The following is a 21954-nucleotide window of genomic DNA, read 5'->3' on the forward strand; positions in this document are numbered from 1 at the left end:
CCATAGTGTTTCCCTTAGACAGTACAGTATGGGGGTACAGCTTATTGTGTGCCCAGAACATTGCTTCTCTGTATATTTGTATTTATACATATGGGTAGGGGGTGCCATAGTGTTTCCCTTAGACAGTACAGTATGGGGGTACAGCTTATTGTGTGCCCAGAACATTCCTTCTCTGTATATTTGTATTTATACATATGGGTAGGGGGTGCCATAGTGTTTCCCTTAGACAGTACAGTATGGGGGTACAGCTTATTGTGTGCCCAGAACATTCCTTCTCTGTATATTTGTATTTATACATATGGGTAGGGGGTGCCATAGTGTTTCCCTTAGACAGTACAGTATGGGGGTACAGCTTATTGTGTGCCCAGAACATTCCTTCTCTGTATATTTGTATTTATACATATGGGTAGGGGGTGCCATAGTGTTTCCCTTAGACAGTACAGTATGGGGGTACAGCTTATTGTGTGCCCAGAGCATTCCTTCTCTGTATATTTGTATTTATACATATGGGTAGGGGGTGCCATAGTGTTTCCCTTAGACAGTACAGTATGGGGGTACAGCTTATTGTGTGCCCAGAGCATTCCTTCTCTGTATATTTGTATTTATACATATGGGTAGGAGGTGCCATAGTGTTTCCCTTAGACAGTACAGTATGGGGGTACAGCTTATTGTGTGCCCAGAACATTCCCTCTCTGTATATTTGTATTTATACATATGGGAAGGAGATGCCATAGTGTTTCCCTTAGACAGTACAGTATGGGGGTACAGCTTATTGTGTGCCCAGAACATTCCTTCTCTGTATATTTGTATTTATACATATGGGTAGGGGGTGCCATAGTGTTTCCCTTAGACAGTACAATATGGGGGTACAGCTTATTGTGTGCCCAGAACATTCCCTCTCTGTATATTTGTATTTATACATATGGGTAGGAGGTGCCATAGTGTTTCCCTTAGACAGTACAGTATGGGGGTACAGCTTATTGTGTGCCCAGAGCATTCCTTCTTTGTATATTTGTATTTATACATATGGGTAGGGGGTGCCATAGTGTTTCCCTTAGACAGTACAGTATGGGGGTACAGCTTATTGTGTGCCCAGAGCATTCCTTCTCTGTATATTTGTATTTATACATATGGGTAGGGGGTGCCATAGTGTTTCCCTTAGACAGTACAGTATGGGGGTACAGCTTATTGTGTGCCCAGAACATTCCTTCTCTGTATATTTGTATTTATACATATGGGTAGGGGGTGCCATAGTGTTTCCCTTAGACAGTACAGTATGGGGGTACAGCTTATTGTGTGCCCAGAACATTCCTTCTCTGTATATTTGTATTTATACATATGGGTAGGGGGTGCCATAGTGTTTCCCTTAGACAGTACAGTATGGGGGTACAGCTTATTGTGTGCCCAGAACATTCCTTCTCTGTATATTTGTATTTATACATATGGGTAGGGGGTGCCATAGTGTTTCCCTTAGACAGTACAGTATGGGGGTACAGCTTATTGTGTGCCCAGAACATTCCTTCTCTGTATATTTGTATTTATACATATGGGTAGGAGGTGCCATTTGAGCCCAGAACATTCCCTCTTTGAGTATCTTTATACATATGGGAAGGAGTTGATACATCGTTTCACCTGGAGTGAGGTTTCTAATCATTTCACAGCCCAGTAATGAATTTCAAACCCTCTTGTGGGGTAAATTCTTCAGCTCTTTGCACAGGGGGCATTTCTCAGCATTATGCTGATCTCCTCCCCCCACATTCAGTTCTCTGTGCTTGGTATAGACATGTACTTATGTAGAGAGCAAAAGGACAAGGATGGGATGTAGATGACAGTTAGTTTGAGCCTTAAGAAAAAACTACAAAATGATATATAGGAAAACCCAATCTCCCTTTAAAGGAGAAGGACAGGCTCAATCACGGGGAGATAGGGGGGGTGTCCAAATGTTAGGTAACCCCCCCCAATGATTGTAATCACTTACCTTATTTCCTGGGTTGGTGCTCCTATTAGGAGAAAACTGCACCCCCAGTGATTGTCCCTTTCCTTCTCCTTTAATACAATCCAAAAAGTGCCCCAGTAACAACCCTACTTGCCCTCATTCCAGCAGCATCCCCTTCAGGCAAGAATTTCAGCTTGTGCTTTTGGAAAATTTGTATTTAGGGGCTGACCACTGAGGGCCCTGTAGGGTAAGTAGAGTGGGGTAAGATGAAGTAGGGCATGATTGTGACAGTAAGGTAATATGGTGATAGTAGAGCAAGATGGAGTGAGTAGGGCTTGATGGAGACAGTAGGGCACGATGGAGACAGTAGGGCACGATGGAGACAGTAGGGCAAGATGGAGACAGTAGGGCAAGACGGGGACAGCAGGGCAAGACGGAGACAGTAGGGCAAGATGGAGACAGTAGGGCAAGATGGGGACAGTAGGGCAAGATGGAGACAGTAGGGCAAGATGGAGACAGTAGGGGTAGATGGAAACAGTAGGGCAAGATGGAGAAAGTAGGGCAAGATGGAGACAGTAGGGCATGATGGAGACAGTAGGGCATGATGGAGACAGTAGGGCAAGATGGAGACAGTAGGGCAAGATGGAGACAGTAGGGCAAGATGGAGGCAGTAGGGCAAGATGGAGACAGTAGGGCAAGATGGAGACAGTAGGGCAAGATGGAGACAGTAGGGCAAGATGGAGACAGTAGGGCATGATGGAGACAGTAGGGCAAGATGGAGACAGTAGGGCAAGATGGAGACAGTAGGGCATGATGGAGAAAGTAGGGTAAGATGGAAACAGTAGAGCAAGATGGGGACAGTAGGGCAAGATGGAGAAAGTAGGGTAAGATGGAAACAGTAGGGCAAGATGCAGACAGTAGGGCAAGATGGAGACAGTAGGGCAAGATGGGGACAGTAGGGCAAGATGGAGACAGTAGGGTAAGATGGAGACAGTAGGGCATGATGGAGAAAGTAGGGTAAGATGGAAACAGTAGGGCAAGATGGAGACAGTAGGTCATGATGGAGACAGTAGGGCAAGATGGAGACCGTAGGGCAAGATGGGGACAGTAGAGCAAGATGGAGACAGTAGGGCAGGATGGAGACAGTAGGGAAATATGAAGTTAATAAGACAAGATCGTGACAGTAGGGCAAGAAGAAAGCTGTAGAGCAAGATGGATACAGTAGGACAAGATGGTGACAGTAGGGCAAGAAGGAGACAGTAGGGCAAGATAGAGACAGTAGGGCAAGATGAAGTCAACAAAGCTTGATGGCAACAGTTGGACATGATGAAGTCTGCAGGACATGATGATGGCAATAAGGGAAGTTGGTGATAGTAGGGCAAGATGAAGTCAATAGGGCAAAGACTGTGTGAGTAGGGCAAGACGAATGCTCTAGGACTTCCCACTGGTGGAGACTTCTCTAACAAATATGATATATAATTCAGTAACAGAAAACGGAAGCAGCTTAACTGCCCTTTAATCTTATTTGGTTATGACCAAGGGGATCCCTTTCCTGAATTGCCCCAAACCGCCCTGTGAGATATCTAGAGAACAACATTTTCCTACATTCCAACTCCTTGATTTTTATTCTCTTCCTGCACTAAGTCGGGAGCGTTGTTTCCTCCGAACGCACCCATTAAATGTGACAATGTCAGTAGTTTGTTTGTAAAGCGATGGATTCTGAAAGCCTCTGATGAAACAATCAAGACGCCGGGGACAAAGTGCATCAGGGAACATCCAAGCGGACAGTTATTGGGCAGAGCTATTTCTCTAAGAGGTCTTGAGAGATGGGAATCACCAGGTTTGGAAGCTCTTACTAAGCGCAAAGTGGAGATCTGTTGGGCCAGGAACGACAGCTCACAGCTTTATGATTATCGGGTCCTTCAGCCCAGCGTAACAGCCTGGAGTGATGGTGGGAGGTGATTTAATGTACAGCTATCAATATTGAAGTTTCTTATATTGACTGTAGGCATCAAACATACCTGGACCTCCTTCTTCTAACCCTTTCCATGAAGTTCTAAACAAAGGGCCACCTTGCCTTTTTCTTTAATAGTAGATGGTTTTCTTATATTGACTGTAGGGATCAAACATACCTGGACCTCTTTCTACAAACCCTTTCCATGAAGTTCTAAACAAAGGACCACCTTGCCTTTTTCTTTAATAGTAGATGGTTTTCTTATATTGACTGTAGGGATCAAACATACCTGGACCTCTTTCTACAAACCCTTTCCATGAAGTTCTAAACAAAGGACCACCTTGCCTTTGCCTTTAATAGCAGATGGGTTCCTTATATTGACTGTAGGGATCAAACATACCTGGACCTTCTTCTACAAACCCTTTCCATGAAGTTCTAGACAAAGGGCCACCTTGCCTTTGCCTTTAATAGCAGATGGGTTTCTTATATTGACTGTAGGGATGAAACATACCTGGACCTCCTTCTACAAACCCTTTCCATGAAGTTCTAAACAAAGGACCACCTTGCCTTTGCCTTTAATAGCAGATGGGTTCCTTATATTGACTGTAGGGATCAAACATACCTGGACCTTCTTCTACAAACCCTTTCCATGAAGTTCTAGACAAAGGGCCACCTTGCCTTTGCCTTTAATAGCAGATGGGTTTCTTATATTGACTGTAGGGATCAAACATACCTGGACCTCCTTCTACAAACCCTTTCCATGAAGTTCTAAACAAAGGACCACCTTGCCTTTGCCTTTAATAGCAGATGGGTTCCTTATATTGACTGTAGGGATCAAACATACCTGCACCTCCTTCTACAACCCCTTTCCATGAAGTTCTAAACAAAGGGCCACCTTGCCTTTGCCTTTAATAGCAGATGGGTTTCTTATATTGACTGTAGGGATCAAACATACCTGGACCTCCTTCTACAAACCCTTTCCATGAAGTTCTAAACAAAGGACCACCTTGCCTTTGCCTTTAATAGCAGATGGGTTCCTTATATTGACTGTAGGGATCAAACATACCTGGACCTCCTTCTACAACCCCTTTCCATGAAGTTCTAAACAAAGGGCCACCTTGCCTTTTTCTTTAATAGCAGATGGTTTTCTCATATTGACTGTAGGGATCAAACATACCTGGACCTCCTTCTACAAACCCTTTCCATGAAGTTCTATACAAAGGGCCACCTTGCCTTTTTCTTTAATAGCAGATGGGTTCCTTATATTGACTGTAGGGATCAAACATACCTGGACCTTCTTCTACAACCCCTTTCCATGAAGTTCTAAACAAAGGGCCACCTTGCCTTTGCGTTTTATAGCAGATGGTTTTCTTATATTGACTGTAGGGGTCAAACATACCTGGACCTCCTTCTACAAACCCTTTCTGTAAAGGTCTAATCAAAGGGCCACATTGCCTTTCCCGTCTCTAAGGGACCTGCTCTGCACGGCAACTGACTCTTTCATGCAACATTTTCTGCCCAGCCAATAGACCTGCCGGGCTGAGACAGGTGGAAGCAACATGAGCGAGAACGTAATCTTATACAAACCTGGTGGAATAATATTTTCCCTGCCATTTGTCACAGCCGGGCATGTACAGCTGCTAATTACACAGCGACGGAACCGGGCAGGGGTGGGAGTGGGCACATTCTAAGTAAATAAGTGTTTAGGCTGATAAGGTTGGCCGGCCGCATTCCTGGCTCAGAGACGATGAGACTGCACAATGTGAATATATCTGTGTTGCACTGAGGTCCGTGGGTTTGATTCCGGCCAGAACTCTCTCTGGTTGGGTTGCTCTCAAAGTCCAATAGGTTAAATGGATTTTAATCTGCCCCTTCATTAGGAACTATACTATGGCAGTTCTCCGAGTAGAACCTAACATGGGATTAACTCTTCACAGCTCCACAAGAATCGAGCGGCATCATGGCACCCTTACAACCCCAGTACTGCAATGTGGGATACCCATAGCAGGGCATCTAGCAGACCCCACAACAAACCCTTTTGGGGCAATATGGCACACTGGCCTCTAGTAGACTCCCCCCACAACCCTAATGGGGCAGGGTGATACACTAGGATTAAGTAGAACCTACAAAGTCCCAGGATGTCAAGGTGGCACACTGGTATATAAGGTTCTACACAACCCCCCAGCAAGGACAGGTGGCAAACTGGCATTTAGTAGACCCTCACACAACCCTAATGGGGCAGGTTGATACAATAGGATTAAGTAGAACCTACAATGTCCCAGAATGTCAAGGTGGCACACTGGTATATAAGGGTCTACACAAACCCCCATCAAGGACAGGTGGCACACTGGTATTTAGTAGACCCCACGGACCCTAGGAAAAGCAAGGTGGCACCGTGACACCCCAGCATTTAGAAGACCCCACACGGCTCTAGAGGGGCATTTAGTAGATCCCAAGCAAAGCAAAGTGGCACCATAACATTGAACCCCAAAATGGCATTTAGTAAACCCCTCACCCCTAGATGGCAGTAGACAGCACCTGGCATGTCAAGACCACAAAAAACCTCATCACGGCCATTTGGCACACAGTAGCGACCAAGCAGGGCAAGGTGGCACCCCAACACTGCCAAGGTAGCACATAGGTTTCACCAAAACCCAGTTGGGCAAGGGGGCAAACTGCAATTTAGTAAACCCCACAGAGTCCAAACAGGGCAAGGTAGAACCCAAGCACCGAATAGACTGCACCAGCATGTTGTCAAGGTAACACATAGGCTTTACAACAACCCGGGTGGGCAAGGTGGCATTTAGTAGACCCCACAGAGCCCAAGGTAGAACCCCAACACCGAATAGACTGCACTAGCATGTTGTCAAGGTTACACATAGACTTTACAACAACCCAAGTGGGCAAGGAGGCATTTAGTAGATGCCACAGAGCCCAAACAGGGCAAGGTAGAACCCCAACACCGAATAGACTGCACCAATATGTTGTCAAGGTTACACATAGACTTTACAACAACCCAAGTGGGCAAGGAGGCATTTAGTAGATGCCACAGAGCCCAAACAGGGCAAGGTAGAAGCCCAACACTGAATAGACTGCACCAGCATGTTGTCATGGTAACACATAGGCTTTACAACAACCCAGGTGGACAAGGTGGCATTTTGTAGACCCCAACAGAGCCCAAACAGGGGTAGAACCCCAGCACCGAATAGACTGCACTAGCATGTTGTCAAGGTTACACATAGGCTTTACAACAACCAAGGTGGGCAAGGTGGCATTTAGTAGACCCCACAGAGCCCAAACAGGGCAAGGTAGAACCCCGGCACCGAATAGACTGCACCAGCATGTTGTCAAGGTAACACATAGGCTTTACAACAACCCAAGTAGGCAAGGAGGCATTTAGTAGATGCCACAGAGCCCAAACAGGGCAAGGTAGAACCTCAACACCGAATAGACTGCACCAGCATGTTGTCAAGGTAACACATAGGCTTTACAACAACCCAGGTGGACAAGGTGGCATTTAGTAGACCCCACAGAAGGTAGAACCCCCGCACCAGTATGCCATGGCAACACATGGGCTTCACAACACTACAGCTGGGCAAGGTGTCAAACTGGTACTTATATAGCCCCATTGGGGTTGAACAGATTGCACCCGATTGGCACCAGTGCTTTTATAAGCAAGAAGGGACTAAATAACTTTTCCACGTCAGTAATTCCGAAGAGCGAGCCGACCGGCCGCACAATCATTTCTGCAGCCTATTGGATAACGACGCGAGACTGGGACCAGATTAAACCCTATGGTTTTGCGTCAAACTGCACTGCGCTTGGGCTATTGGGATGCAACGTAGCGCCGATTCCTGAGTCGCAATGGGAGGGAATGGGAAAGATCCCTACGAAAAAATGTTCATTTGATGGAAACAAGAAGGAATTAATCAGCTAACGGGCTCAATTTGTCTAAGGTGACGGGGGGGGGGGCAAATGAATCTCTGATGGGTGGAAAGATCACTCTCTTATGTTCTTCAGAAGCCAAATTAAAGTGATACACTCCCCCCCTTTCCTATAAATCATTCATGGGGGAAACACAGCCGGAATATTCTTTTCAAGCTTCTAATTAGGAGATCACAAACCCCAGGCTTAATTGTCCCTATATGAATCCATAGGGCGGATTTGCCTTCCTAACTACCCCTGCAGCCGCGGAACTGGGTCGCCACAAACCCCATCTCTGCCAAAGTGCTCCGGGGGGGGGGTACAGATATGTCCCTTTGTCAGATCCGTTTGTCCTTATAAAGTCACTGTGGGGAAAGATTTCCCATAAGGAGGAGGGGGGAGAGGAATCTGGGGTGAAAAATGAAGAAGAAGGGGGGTAAAATGATGAATAAGAACAGAAAGGGAGAGTAATGGGGTAACATGGGGCAACTGGGGGGGGGGGTAAATAACAGAAACCCCAATACCTAGGATGGTAGAACCTTCATTCTAATCCACTCAAGACATTATAGAGAGAGAGAGTGAAAGAGATGGGATCCCCGGAGCCCGGATCAATAGGATGAAGAGGAGAGAAGCGAGGAGAAGCCTTCATGTTTCACGCCAGTGGCGAGGCAATACGTTACAATGATGTGTTAAACGCTCCTGGTTATTAGAAAGACTGTCGTTAGGCTGAGCTATGGGCTCCTGGGGCAAAACCAGAGCTGAGAGAGGGCTAAAACATGACTGATGGGCACGGGGGGTGAGAATGAGCCCCACTATGAGTGGTACCAAGGCACGACCCCTTCTGAAATGCCCTAATACACAAGGGTGGCACTTGGACATTAGCAGCCCTGCCGGAGCAACATGTTACAATGGTGTTTTATAGAACCTAAGCGGGGCAGGGTGGCACATTGGTAGGTAGTAGACCCCCCCAAACAGGGTAAGGTGGCACTATAGCTATGAATAGACCCCCCCCATACAGTAATGACACAGTAGGATTTAGCAGACCCCCACACAACCAAAGGCTGGGGTTAAGCAGACCCCACAAAACTGGAGCATGTAAAGAAGGCAAACTGGCATTATTGGGCAAAGCAACGTCTAGAAAAGCCCAGTGGCACACTGGCATTCATTAGACCCCACAGAGGCCAAGTAGGGCAAGGGGGTACCCTGGCACAGACTGTATCAGCATTGCAAGCTGGCACACTGGCATTAATTAGACCCCACAGAGGACAAGCAGGGCATGGTGGTACCCTGGCACAGACTGTATCAGCATTGCAAGCTGGCACACTGGCATTAATTAGACCCCACAGAGGACAAGCAGGGCATGGTGGTACCCTGGCACAGACTGTATCAGCATTGCAAGCTGGCACACTGGCATTAATTAGACCCCACAGAACCCAAGCATGGCATGGTGGTACCCTGGCACAGACAGTATCAGCATATATAGGTGGCACACTGGCATTAATGAGACCCCCTCAGAGCCCAAGCAGACAAGGGGGTACCCTGGCACAGACTGTATCAGCAGATATAGGTGGCACACTGGCATTAATGAGACCCCCACAGAGGCCAAGCAGGGCAAGGAGGTACCCTGGCACACACTGTATCAGCATAGCTAGGTGGCACACTGGCATTAATGAGACCCCACAGAGCCCAAACAGACAAGGGGGTACCCTGGCACAGACTGTATCAGCAGATATAGGTGGCACACTGGCATTAATGAGACCCCCACAGAGCCCAAGCAGGGCAAGGGGGTACCCTGGCACACAATGTATCAGCATAGCTAGGTGGCACACTGGCATTAATGAGACCCCCACAGAGCCCAAGCAGGGCAAGGGGGTACCCTGGCACACACTGTATCAGCATAGCTAGGTGGCACACTGGCATTAATGAGACCCCCACAGAGCCCAAGCAGGGCAAGGGGGTACCCTGGCACACACTGTATCAGCATAGCTAGGTGGCACACTGGCATTAATGAGACCCCCACAGAGCCCAAGCAGGGCAAGGGGGTACCCTGGCACAGACTGTATCAGCAGATCTAGGTGGCACACTGGCATTTAATGAACTGCACAAACCTCAGGTAGGATAAGGTGGCACCCTGGCATTTAGCAGAGCCCACACAGCCCCAGTGGGCAAGGGTGGCACCCTAAGCAGACTGCGCCAGCATGGGAGAGTGGCACCCTGACACCAGCAGATAAAACACTAACACAACCCAGTTGTTTGCCCAGGCTGCATGTAAATAACAGATTGGCACATAGATATATCTACTGACAGTACAGACAATAGGGCAGGGATGGTAGAGCAGCCTACCTGTGGCACAGTTGGAGCAAGTTGGCTCTCCGGCTGGCAGCTGGCACAGGCAATGCCCAGTCATGAAGCAGAGAAGCGGTACCAATCTCCCATGTCTCTCCCTAGGACAAGCAGTAGGTGGGTGCTGGGTGGCACTGAGGAACAGGCTGCTAGCAGCGGCGGGCACTGGGGGACATAGTCCTGGATGGATCCGGCTGGCACTGCCCAGAGACTGCGCTAAATGGGCACTGGGAGAGGGGGCGCCGCAGCCGCTAATTCCTCCATCTGCTTCTGTCACCTCTTGTTCAGGTGGAGCCGAGTGAGGGGAGGGGGCACCCCGGGGGTCTCCAGTCTCAGCCTCCGCTGCTGGGTGGGAGCGAATGATGGGAGTCCGTAGCGCAGCAATCGCCAAACAGACTGAGCGACTCAGCGCTGGGGGCTGGGAGCGACTCACTGATCATATGGAACTGGGGGCTGGCAGTCAGGGGCAGAGACTCGCATTGTACGGAACTGGGGGCTGGCAGTCAGGGGCAGAGACTCAGAGATACAGGGAATGGGCTGGCAGTCAGGGGCAGAGACTCTCACTCATCATATAGAGAATGGGCTAGCGGTACCGAGTCTCTCAGGGATACAGGGAATGGGTCGGGAGCAGAGAGACTCTCATGGATACAGGGAATGGGTCGGGAGCAGAGAGACTCTCATGGATACAGGGAATGGGTCGGGAGCAGAGAGACTCTCATGGATACAGGGAATGGGTCAGGAGCAGAGAGACTCTCATGGATACAGGGAATGGGTCGGGAGCAGAGAGACTCTCATGGATACAGGGAATGGGTCGGGAGCAGAGAGACTCTCATGGATACAGGGAATGGGTCGGGAGCAGAGAGACTCTCATGGATACAGGGAATGGGTCGGGAGCAGAGAGACTCTCAGGGATACAGGGAATGGGTCAGGAGCAGAGAGACTCTCATGGATACAGGAAATGGGTCGGGAGCAGAGAGACTCTCAGGGATACAGGGAATGGGTCGGGAGCAGAGAGACTCTCAGGGATACAGGGAATGGGTCGGGAGCAGAGAGACTCTCATGGATACAGGGAATGGGTCGGGAGCAGAGAGACTCTCATGGATACAGGGAATGGGTCGGGAGCAGAGAGACTCTCATGGATACAGGGAATGGGTCGGGAGCAGAGAGACTCTCATGGATACAGGGAATGGGTCGGGAGCAGAGAGACTCTCATGGATACAGGGAATGGGTCGGGAGCAGAGAGACTCTCATGGATACAGGGAATGGGTCGGGAGCAGAGAGACTCTCATGGATACAGGGAATGGGTCGGGAGCAGAGAGACTCTCATGGATACAGGGAATGGGTCGGGAGCAGAGAGACTCTCATGGATACAGGGAATGGGTCGGGAGCAGAGAGACTCTCAGGGATACAGGGAATGGGTCAGGAGCAGAGAGACTCTCATGGATACAGGGAATGGGTCGGGAGCAGAGAGACTCTCAGGGATACAGGGAATGGGTCGGGAGCAGAGAGACTCTCATGGATACAGGGAATGGGTCGGGAGCAGAGAGACTCTCATGGATACAGGGAATGGGTCGGGAGCAGAGAGACTCTCATGGATACAGGGAATGGGTCGGGAGCAGAGAGACTCTCAGGGATACAGGGAATGGGTCGGGAGCAGAGAGACTCTCAGGGATACAGGGAATGGGTCGGGAGCAGAGAGACTCTCATGGATACAGGGAATGGGTCGGGAGCAGAGAGACTCTCATGGATACAGGGAATGGGTCGGGAGCAGAGAGACTCTCATGGATACAGGGAATGGGTCGGGAGCAGAGAGACTCTCATGGATACAGGGAATGGGTCGGGAGCAGAGAGACTCTCAGGGATACAGGGAATGGGTCGGGAGCAGAGAGACTCTCATGGATACAGGGAATGGGTCGGGAGCAGAGAGACTCTCAGGGATACAGGGAATGGGTCGGGATCAGAGAGACTCTCATGGATACAGGGAATGGAGCAGAGAGACTCTCAGGGATACAGGGAATGGGTCGGGATCAGAGAGACTCTCATGGATACAGGGAATGGGTCGGGAGCAGAGAGACTCTCATGGATACAGGGAATGGGTCGGGAGCAGAGAGACTCTCATGGATACAGGGAATGGGTCGGGAGCAGAGAGACTCTCATGGATACAGGGAATGGGTCGGGAGCAGAGAGACTCTCATGGATACAGGGAATGGGTCGGGAGCAGAGAGACTCTCATGGATACAGGGAATGGGTCGGGAGCAGAGAGACTCTCAGGGATACAGGGAATGGGTCGGGATCAGAGAGACTCTCATGGATACAGGGAATGGAGCAGAGAGACTCTCAGGGATACAGGGAATGGGTCGGGAGCAGAGAGACTCTCATGGATACAGGGAATGGGTCGGGAGCAGAGAGACTCTCAGGGATACAGGGAATGGGTCGGGATCAGAGAGACTCTCATGGATACAGGGAATGGAGCAGAGAGACTCTCAGGGATACAGGGAATGGGTCGGGAGCAGAGAGACTCTCATGGATACAGGGAATGGGTCGGGAGCAGAGAGACTCTCAGGGATACAGGGAATGGGTCGGGAGCAGAGAGACTCTCATGCATACATAGCATCATTGTATGTGTGAGAGACCAGGTGTGCATGTTAGGAGGCTGTTCCTGCTGAATTGTGCTTAGTACAGGGGAATCCCTATGTGCCATAGTTTTATGGTATCTCTCTGTACAGGCTATGAGCAAACTTAGGGGGCTGTTCCTGCTGAATTGTGCTTCGTACAGGGAAATCCCTATGTGCCATAGTTTTATGGTATCTCTCTGTACAGGCTATGAGCAAACTTAGGGGGCTGTTCCTGCTGAATTGTGCTTAGTACAGGGGAATCCCTATGTGCCATAGTTTTATGGTATCTCTCTGTACAGGCTATGAGCAAACTTAGGGGGCTGTTCCTGCTGAATTGGGCTTAGTACAGGGGAATCCCTATGTGCCATAGTTTTATGGTATCTCTCTGTACAGGCTATGAGCAAACTTAGGGGGCTGTTCCTGCTGAATTGTGTTTAGTACAGGGGAATCCCTATGTGCCATAGTTTTATGGTATCTCTCTGTACAGGCTATGAGCAAACTTAGGGGGCTGTTCCTGCTGAATTGTGCTTAGTACAGGGGAATCCCTATGTGCCATAGTTTTATGGTATCTCTCTGTACAGACTATGAGAAAACTTAGGGGGCTGTTCCTGCTGAATTGGGCTTAGTACAGGGGAATCCCTATGTGCCATAGTTTTATGGTATCTCTCTGTACAGACTATGAGAAAACTTAGGGGGCTGTTCCTGCTGAATTGGGCTTAGTACAGGGGAATCCCTATGTGCCATAGTTTTATGGTATCTCTCTGTACAGGCTATGAGCAAACTTAGGGGGCTGTTCCTGCTGAATTGTGCTTAGTACAGGGGAATCCCTATGTGCCATAGTTTTATGGTATCTCTCTGTACAGGCTATGAGCAAACTTAGGGGGCTGTTCCTGCTGAATTGTGCTTAGTACAGGGGAATCCCTATGCTGTCTGATTATAGAAACCTTATAGAGAATACCGTATCCCCTAACACAATGCAGCGGCAGTATTTAATCCCCATTAATACTCTCACATCACTTGTTACACTGAATCCCCCGCTGGGAAGTCAAACAGGAACTTTCCCAAGAATCTCACATCCGGTCGCTAATTCCAGTCCGGCTGCCGGTCGTGCAGTTGACCCCCCCCGGTTTAACCCCAGTCACTTTTATCTGCCCCCCCCCTCCTGTTCAGCGGCGCTAGAAGTAATGTTATCGGTATTTGCTATAATAAGGATATTATCATAATTACATTTCGTGGAATGAAACATAATTAGCACAATATTTGATAACGAGGGGGAAACGCGTGGGGAGCTGATTAAAAGTTTCCCCGGCAACATGGAACGGGTTAAAGGGAAAGAACTCCCTTTATAATCAATTTGGCACATATTTTACCCACATTTATTATATGGATTTTACCCACAAACCTCTGCTCTATAGTAAAAAAATAACCCCCCTTGATGCCCCCCTTTGACACCCCCCATTGATGTACTAGAGCAGTCTGTTCATCCAGATCTCAAATCAGCTCCTCTTTACCCTAACCTTGTATATGCCCATAGCAAAGGATATTATATCAGAAGCAGAAAGGAGAGAATTTAAAGGGCAAGTTAAAAAGGCGGATGATGATTTTTTTAGTATCAGTAATTATAAATGAATGCTGCCACTAGGTGGCGCCGGCAGTGAAGGACTGAGGATTCCTTGGAAGGATTCTAGGCTACTGAACACAGCGCATTATGTATGGACTGGCACTTGCTTACATAAATGGCCCTGTTACATTGGATGAACGAAGGTAAGAGAAGCAGAAAGCTGTGGGGTCCTGTTATACCATAAAGTGACCGGTAGGACTTTCCAACCTTTGGCCCAGTTACAGCTTCCATTATCCCCCAAAAGTGCTGGGAGCTTTACAGCTTAATGGCCAAAAACAAAAGTGATATAAAGCATTGGTCTCTCATCACTGTTGCCCTACTGTCTCCATCTTGCCCTTCTGTCTCCATCTTGCCCTACTGTCCCCATCTTGCCCTACTGTCCCCATCTTGCCCTACTGTCCCCCTCTTGCCCTACTGTCTCCCTCTTGCCCTACTGTCTCCATCTTGCCCTACTGTCTTCATCTTGCCCTACTGTCTCCATCTTGCCCTACTGTCTCCATCTTGCCCTACTGTCTCCATCTTGCCCTACTGTCTCCCTCTTGCCCTACTGTCTCCATCTTGCCCTACTGTCTTCATCTTGCCCTACTGTCTCCATCTTGCCCTACTGTCTCCATCTTGCCCTTCTGTCTCCATCTTGCCCTACTGTCCCCATCTTGCCCTACTGTCCCCATCTTGCCCTACTGTCCCCCTCTTGCCCTACTGTCTCCCTCTTGCCCTACTGTCTCCATCTTGCCCTACTGTCTCCATCTTGCCCTACTGTCTCCATCTTGCCCTACTGTCCCCATCTTGCCCTACTGTCCCCATCTTGCCCTACTGTCTCCATCTTGCCTTACTGTCTCCATCTTGTCCTACTGTCTCCATCTTTTCCTACTGTTTCCATCTTGCTCTACTGTCTCCATCTTGCCCTACTGTCTCCATCTTGCCCTACTGTCCCCATCTTGCCCTACTGTCTCCATCTTGTCCTACTGTCTCCATCTTGTCCTACTGTCTCCACCTTGCTCTACAGTCTCCATCTTGTCATTCTGTCTCCATCTTGTCCTACTCTTTCCATCTTGCCCTACTGTCTCCATCTTGCCCTACTGTCTCCACCTTGCTCTACAGTCTCCATCTTGCCCTACTGTCTCCATCTTGTCCTACAGTCTCCATCTTGCCCTACTGTCTCCATCTTGCCTTACTGTTTCCACCTTGCTCTACAGTTTCCATCTTGTCCTATTGTCTCCATCTTGTCCTACTGTCTCCATTTTGCTCTAGTGTCTCCATCTTGCCCTACTGTCTCCATCCTGTCCTACTGTCTCCATCTTGTCTTACTGTCTCCATCTTGTCCTACTGTCTCCACCTTGCCCTACTGTCACCATATTGCCCTACTGTCTCCATCTTGTCTTACTGTCTCCATCTTGTCCTACTGTCTCCACCTTGCCCTACTGTCACCATATTGCCCTGCCGGCTCGTATACAGCCCCAATCTTTAATCCCCTGTTGACATATTGCCCTAATATGAATTCTGTATCACCCCGATTCCTCTCCACAACTGCTGGCCCCCAATATGGGCAGAACCCAGGACAGGCCCCCTTATGTCCAACTCCCTAAGAAAACCATCAAGCCATATGAGGCCCATCCACCACATTTATTGTGTGAAATACAACTTTTTGGGGGCGTACTCTGTATTTGACACAATAATCCCAGGTAGTAATAGGGTGCCAACTAATTCTTCATACCTTCAGTCCCCCCCCCCCAGCTTAGCCAGGGCCCAGTCGTATTCTGAACCTCTGTGCCATTTGTAGTTACCCCCACCCCGGGTTTATACCTTCCGATACTCACACCTGCCTCACAATAATGATATCCAGCCGACACTGATGCCAAGGGCACTTTCTGCCCAAGTGCCAAACAGTTTTCCAGCTCCTCGCTCGCCCGTATGAATTTATTGTGTATACAAATACGATGCGGTTAGCGGAAAAACTGTAACAACATCTAAATGATAATGCCATAATATTTACTGGTGAGAATTCATCGCTGTTTATCCAGGATTTCCAGGGAGATGGGTTTGTATGGGTTATTAATTATCCAGCTAATCTCATCCTGATCATCGCTCGGTGTATATAACATTTCCTCTTCCCTCGCTCCTTGTGCGGCTCTGCTTGGCTTCTCAAATGGGTTCTCTGAACTTATCTTCTTTAAAAATGCAAGAGAGATATCATTATTGTGAGTGTGAGCTCTGTGGGGATTCGCTACTGTCGGATCGAGCTTTATCATCCAGAAATAAGGTTGTTTTATTAGTTATGTTTGGGCTGGAGGAGTTTTATCAAATGGCTCAAGATGGGCCCACAAGGATTATGGTAGCTGATTGGTCCAGTAGCTAGATGGGTAGATCACTAGATACTGCATGGCTCATACAGGACAAAATGCCATCAAGCAGACACTGATCCTACTGTACTACTGTACCCATCAATAGTCGACACCGGTCCTATATGATTGTACCCATCAATAGTCAACACCGGTCCTATATGACTGTACCCATCAATAGTCAACACGGGTCCTATATGATTGTACCCATCAATAGTGGACACTGGTCCTATATGATTGTAACCATCAATAGTTGACACTGGTCCTATATGATTGTACCCATCAATAGTCAACACGGGTCCTATATGATTGTACCCATCAATAGTCAACACCGGTCCTATATGATTGTACCCATCAATAGGCAACACCGGTCCTATATGATTGTACCCATCAATAGTCAACACCGGTCCTATATGATTGTACCCATCAATAGTCAACACCGGTCCTATATGATTGTACCCATCAATAGTCAACATGGGTCCTATATTATTGTACCCATCAATAGTGGACACGGGTCCTATATGATTGTACCCATCAATAGTCAACACCGGTCCTATATGATTGTACCCATCAATAGTCAACACCGGTCCTATATGATTGTACCCATCAATAGTCAACACCGGTCCTATATGATTGTACCCATCAATAGTCAACATGGGTCCTATATTATTGTACCCATCAATAGTGGACACGGGTCCTATATGATTGTACCCATCAATAGTCAACACCGGTCCTATATGATTGTACCCATCAATAGTCAACACCGGTCCTATATGATTGTACCCATCAATAGTCAACATGGGTCCTATATTATTGTACCCATCAATAGTGGACACTGGTCCTATATGATTGTACCCATCAATAGTTAACATGGGTCCTATATTATTGTACCCATCAATAGTGGACACGGGTCCTATATGATTGTACCTATCAATAGTCAACATGGGTCCTATATGATTGTACCCATCAATAAGGGGACATTGGTCCTATATGATTGTACCTATCAATAGTCAACATGGGTCCTATATGATTGTACCCATCAATAAGGGGACACTGGTCCTATAAGATTGTACCCATCAATAGTCAACACGGGTCCTATATGATTGTACCCATCAATAGGGGACAATGTTCCTATATGATTGTACCCATCAATAGTCAACACGGGTCCTATATGATCGTACCCATCAATAGTCAACACGGGTCCTATATGATTGTACATATCAATAGGGGACACTGGTCCTATATGATTGTACCCATCAATAGTCAACACGGGTCCTATATGATTGTACCCATCAATAGTGGACACTGGTCCTATATGATTGTACCCATCAATAGTCAACAGGGGTCCTATATTATTGTACCCATCAATAGTGGACACTGGTCCTATATGATTGTACCCATCAATAGTCAACAGGGGTCCTATATAATTGTACCCATCAATAGTGGACACTGGTCCTATATGATTGTACCCATCAATAGTCATCACTGGTCCTATATGATTGTACCCATCAATAGTCAACAGGGGTCCTATATCATTGTACCCATCAATAGTCAAGACGGGTCCTATATGATTGTATCCATCAATAGTCAACAGGGGTCCTATATGATTGTACCCATCAATAGTCAAGACGGGTCCTATATGATTGTACCCATCAATAGTGGTCACTGGTCCTATATGATTGTACCCATCAATAGTCAAGACGGGTCCTATATGATTGTACCCGTCAATAGTGGTCACTGGTCCTATATGATTGTACCCGTCAATAGTGGTCACTGGTCATATATGATTGTACCCATCAATAGTCAACACCGGTCCTATATTATTGTACCCATCAATAGTGGACCCTGGTCCTATATGATTGTATCCATCAATAGTCAACAGGGGTCCTATATAATTGTACCCATCAATAGTCAAGACGGGTCCTATATGATTGTACCCGTCAATAGTGGACACGGGTCCTATATGATTGTACCCATCAATAGTCAACAGGGGTCCTATATGATTGTACCCATCAATAGTCAAGACGGGTCCTATATGATTGTACCCGTCAATAGTGGTCACTGGTCCTATATGATTGTACCCATCAATAGTCAACACTGGTCCTATATGATTGTACCCATCAATAGTCAACACCGGTCCTATATGATTGTACCCATCAATAGTCAACACTGGTCCTATATGATTGTACCCATCAATAGTCAACACCGGTCCTATATGATTGTACCCATCAGTAGTGGACACTGGTCCTATATGATTGTACCCATCAATAGTCAACATTTGCCAGCTTTCCACCGGCAACAATAGAAGTCATTTTGGAGCGGTTACTCGCCCCAATAGCGGACGAGTGACTACCTCCATGGGTTCTTACACTAAGAAGGATATTAATGAGCTGGAAAGAGCCCCAAGAGTGCAACTAAACTGGGAAAATGGATGGAACAATGAAACTATGAGGTTAGACTGTCGAGGTTGGGGTTTTTTCTCTGGGGAAAAGGAGCTTGTGAGGGGACATGATTGCTCTGTTGAAGTACATTAGGGGCCATTATAGACAGATAGTAGGTGGTCTTTTGTCAGATAAAGAGAACAAAGGACAGTAGCTCCACCTTTAGACTTGACCAAGGTAAATATTCCGACCTTGGTGGGAAACGTTGCGTTGGACGATGAAGGTTTTCAGTGGGACAGTTGCTCTTTTTCAACCCAAAGAACAAAGGAAGGTTCTTATATAACATAACTGATAATTATCTATAGATTTTCCAAGGATAAGTAAGAAAATATGTCTGATAATATGATCCCATTAGTATTTACAGAGTATTCGTACTGAGGAAGGACTGTGACACCGAGGCTTCAGCACAGATTGATATAAGGATACATCGGGCTACGACAGGTCCCGGGTTCTTGCCACAAAATGACAGAAGCAATGTTGACAATTCTCTTTCTTCTCCTTGAATCTTCATTCACCTTGACGTGTCTCTTTTCTTTTTTTTTATACCCAAGGACCCACAGGAGGTAAATCCATTGCTGAATGCAGACCACATCTCGGCCCGAGCGCCCTGCTTAATGTTCATCACTGTCACATATGTCCTGTTCTTGAGAGTCCTGCCTGCCATGTTCCTGCTAAGTAAATAAATGGTAATATAATTCAAGCTGCATTATTCATTCGCCAATTGATTCATGCGGCAATTCAATTAGTCAGTGCATTTCGACTGCCCGTGCCCAGGCTTCTCTCTAAATGGGCGGGAGATGAAGTTCATACTGTGCCCGTAGAGCTGGCCTCGGCTTCGCAATGGGATTCTATCAGTTCCGTGGCATTTAGAAACCCACTTTGCTGCCAAGTCAGTTTGGAAAGGGCTTCCCAAGCTGGAAATGGTCCTCTCATTGCAGATAGGAAGGACGGAAAGAATTCTGGAAATGATAGGGGTAGTAGGCTGCTCCCCAAGCCATGTTCTGTTATTTGCAGCTGATGCTTTGGGCACTCAGGGTGCCATTGGGTGATATTTCAATAGAAGGGAAGCAGTATGGCAGCACTGACTTCCCGTGCAGAATTGGGGCCTACAGCAATGAATGGGCCCCAAAGTAAAATCATTTTAGGGCCCATAAAAAGATGTTTCTTCATATGCATCAATTGGAACTTCTTATTAGCCAGGGCCCCACTAGGTTCTCCAGAAGTCATAGAATATGTATAATTGCACCCCTGGTCTTGTCCATGGAAACAATATGGGAGGTGGGAGAGCTTTCCCCATCTTCAAAACCCAACTTTTTGAGTGAGGACTGTACCTCCTAAATAAGTAGGAGTAGGAGTATGGAGTAGGAGCTGAGTAGGAGCATGATAAATGAAAATCACTGTTGGGCACATAGGCATGGTTGGACCCTTCAATGGTCAATGGTCTCCATGTGGTCAACTTTTATCAAATAAGGTAGTGATATCAGAACCATAGTTGCACCCCTGGTCTTGTCCATGGAAGCAATATGGGAGGTAGGACAGCTTTCCCCATCCTCAAAACCCAACTTTTTGAGCGAGGACTATACCTCCTAAATAAGTAGGAGTAGGAGTATGGAGTAGGAGCTGAGTAGGAACATGATAAATGAAAATCACCGTTGGGCACATAGGCATGGTTGGACCCTTCAATGGTCAATGGTCTCCATGTGGTCAACTTTTATCAAACAAGGTAGTGATATCAGAACCATAGTTGCACCCCTGGTCTTGTCCATGGAAGCAATATGGGAGGTGGGAGAGCTTTCCCCATCCTCAAAACCCAACTTTTTGAGCGAGGACTGTACCTCCTAAATAAGTAGGAGTAGGAGTATGGAGTAGGAGTCGAGTAGGAACATGATAAATGAAAATCACCGTTGGGCACATAGGCATGGTTGGACCCTTCAATGGTCAATGGTCTCCATGTGGTCAACTTTTATCAAACAAGGTAGTGATATCAGAGCCATAGTGTTACAGTCTGTATACTTAGGAGCCCAGTAACTGCCCGGAATAACCCCTTAGGCAAGCAGGAGAGCCCTGCCAACCCCGGTGTTCACCGACGCCCTTTTGGGGCCCCGGACTTTCTGCGGCGGGAGAGGCAGGGATCCTACTTACGGCCAAGGTTATTCAAACACGGTACCAAGGGTTGAGACGAAATCGGAGTCGTGGTCAGGCAAGGGTCGGTGGCAGGCAGCATGGAGCGTAGTCAAAAGTCAGGCAGGGAGTCAAAAAACCAGATAATCAGACAAGGACAGCTTAGCAAGGCACCAGGAATACAGGACCAGCTTGGGCAATGAAAACAAGCAAGGAACCGCTTTTTAAGTTTGAATTTGGCGCCAAGATGACGTCAGCGCGTCCACTGACGTCATCGCGCAGCGCCGAGAGGACCTAAAGTTACTGCGCATGCGCGCGCGCATCGGGACGCGCCGAAGAGAGGTGCGCGCAGGAGCGCGCTGTACCGGAGGAGGCCGGGGACCGGCGCGCTTGAAGGTAGGAATGCGCGCCGGTCTCCCGGTGCTCCTTACAGTACCCCCCCTCTCAGGAGCACCCACTGGGGGCTCCCAAGGTTTCCCGGGAAACTTTTTGTGGAATAGCTTTACCAATCGTGGAGCATGAGTATTCTTAGCTGCCACCCAACATCTCTCCTCAGGACCAAACCCTCTCCAGTGAATAAGATATTGAATGTTACCTCTATTCTTGCGGGAGTCTACAATCTCCTGAACCTCAAATTCTTGACGCCCATCAACCAAAACC

At 47.7% G+C, this 21954-nt stretch overlaps 1 protein-coding gene across 1 annotated transcript in view; it reads right to left on the bottom strand.

The window, feature by feature from the left end:
- Window positions 1-10615, bottom strand: part of chrm2 (cholinergic receptor, muscarinic 2) — a 103933-nt gene extending 93318 nt beyond the window's left edge. Inside the window, exon 1 of the mRNA XM_002942800.5 lies at window positions 10158-10615. The gene's annotated coding sequence lies outside the window, so the exon portion shown is untranslated. The remainder of the gene's footprint in view (window positions 1-10157) is intronic.
- Between the last annotated feature and the right edge of the window lie 11339 nt (window positions 10616-21954).

Source organism: Xenopus tropicalis, chromosome 3, assembly GCF_000004195.4.
Source record: "Xenopus tropicalis strain Nigerian chromosome 3, UCB_Xtro_10.0, whole genome shotgun sequence".
NCBI lineage: Eukaryota > Metazoa > Chordata > Amphibia > Anura > Pipidae > Xenopus > Xenopus tropicalis.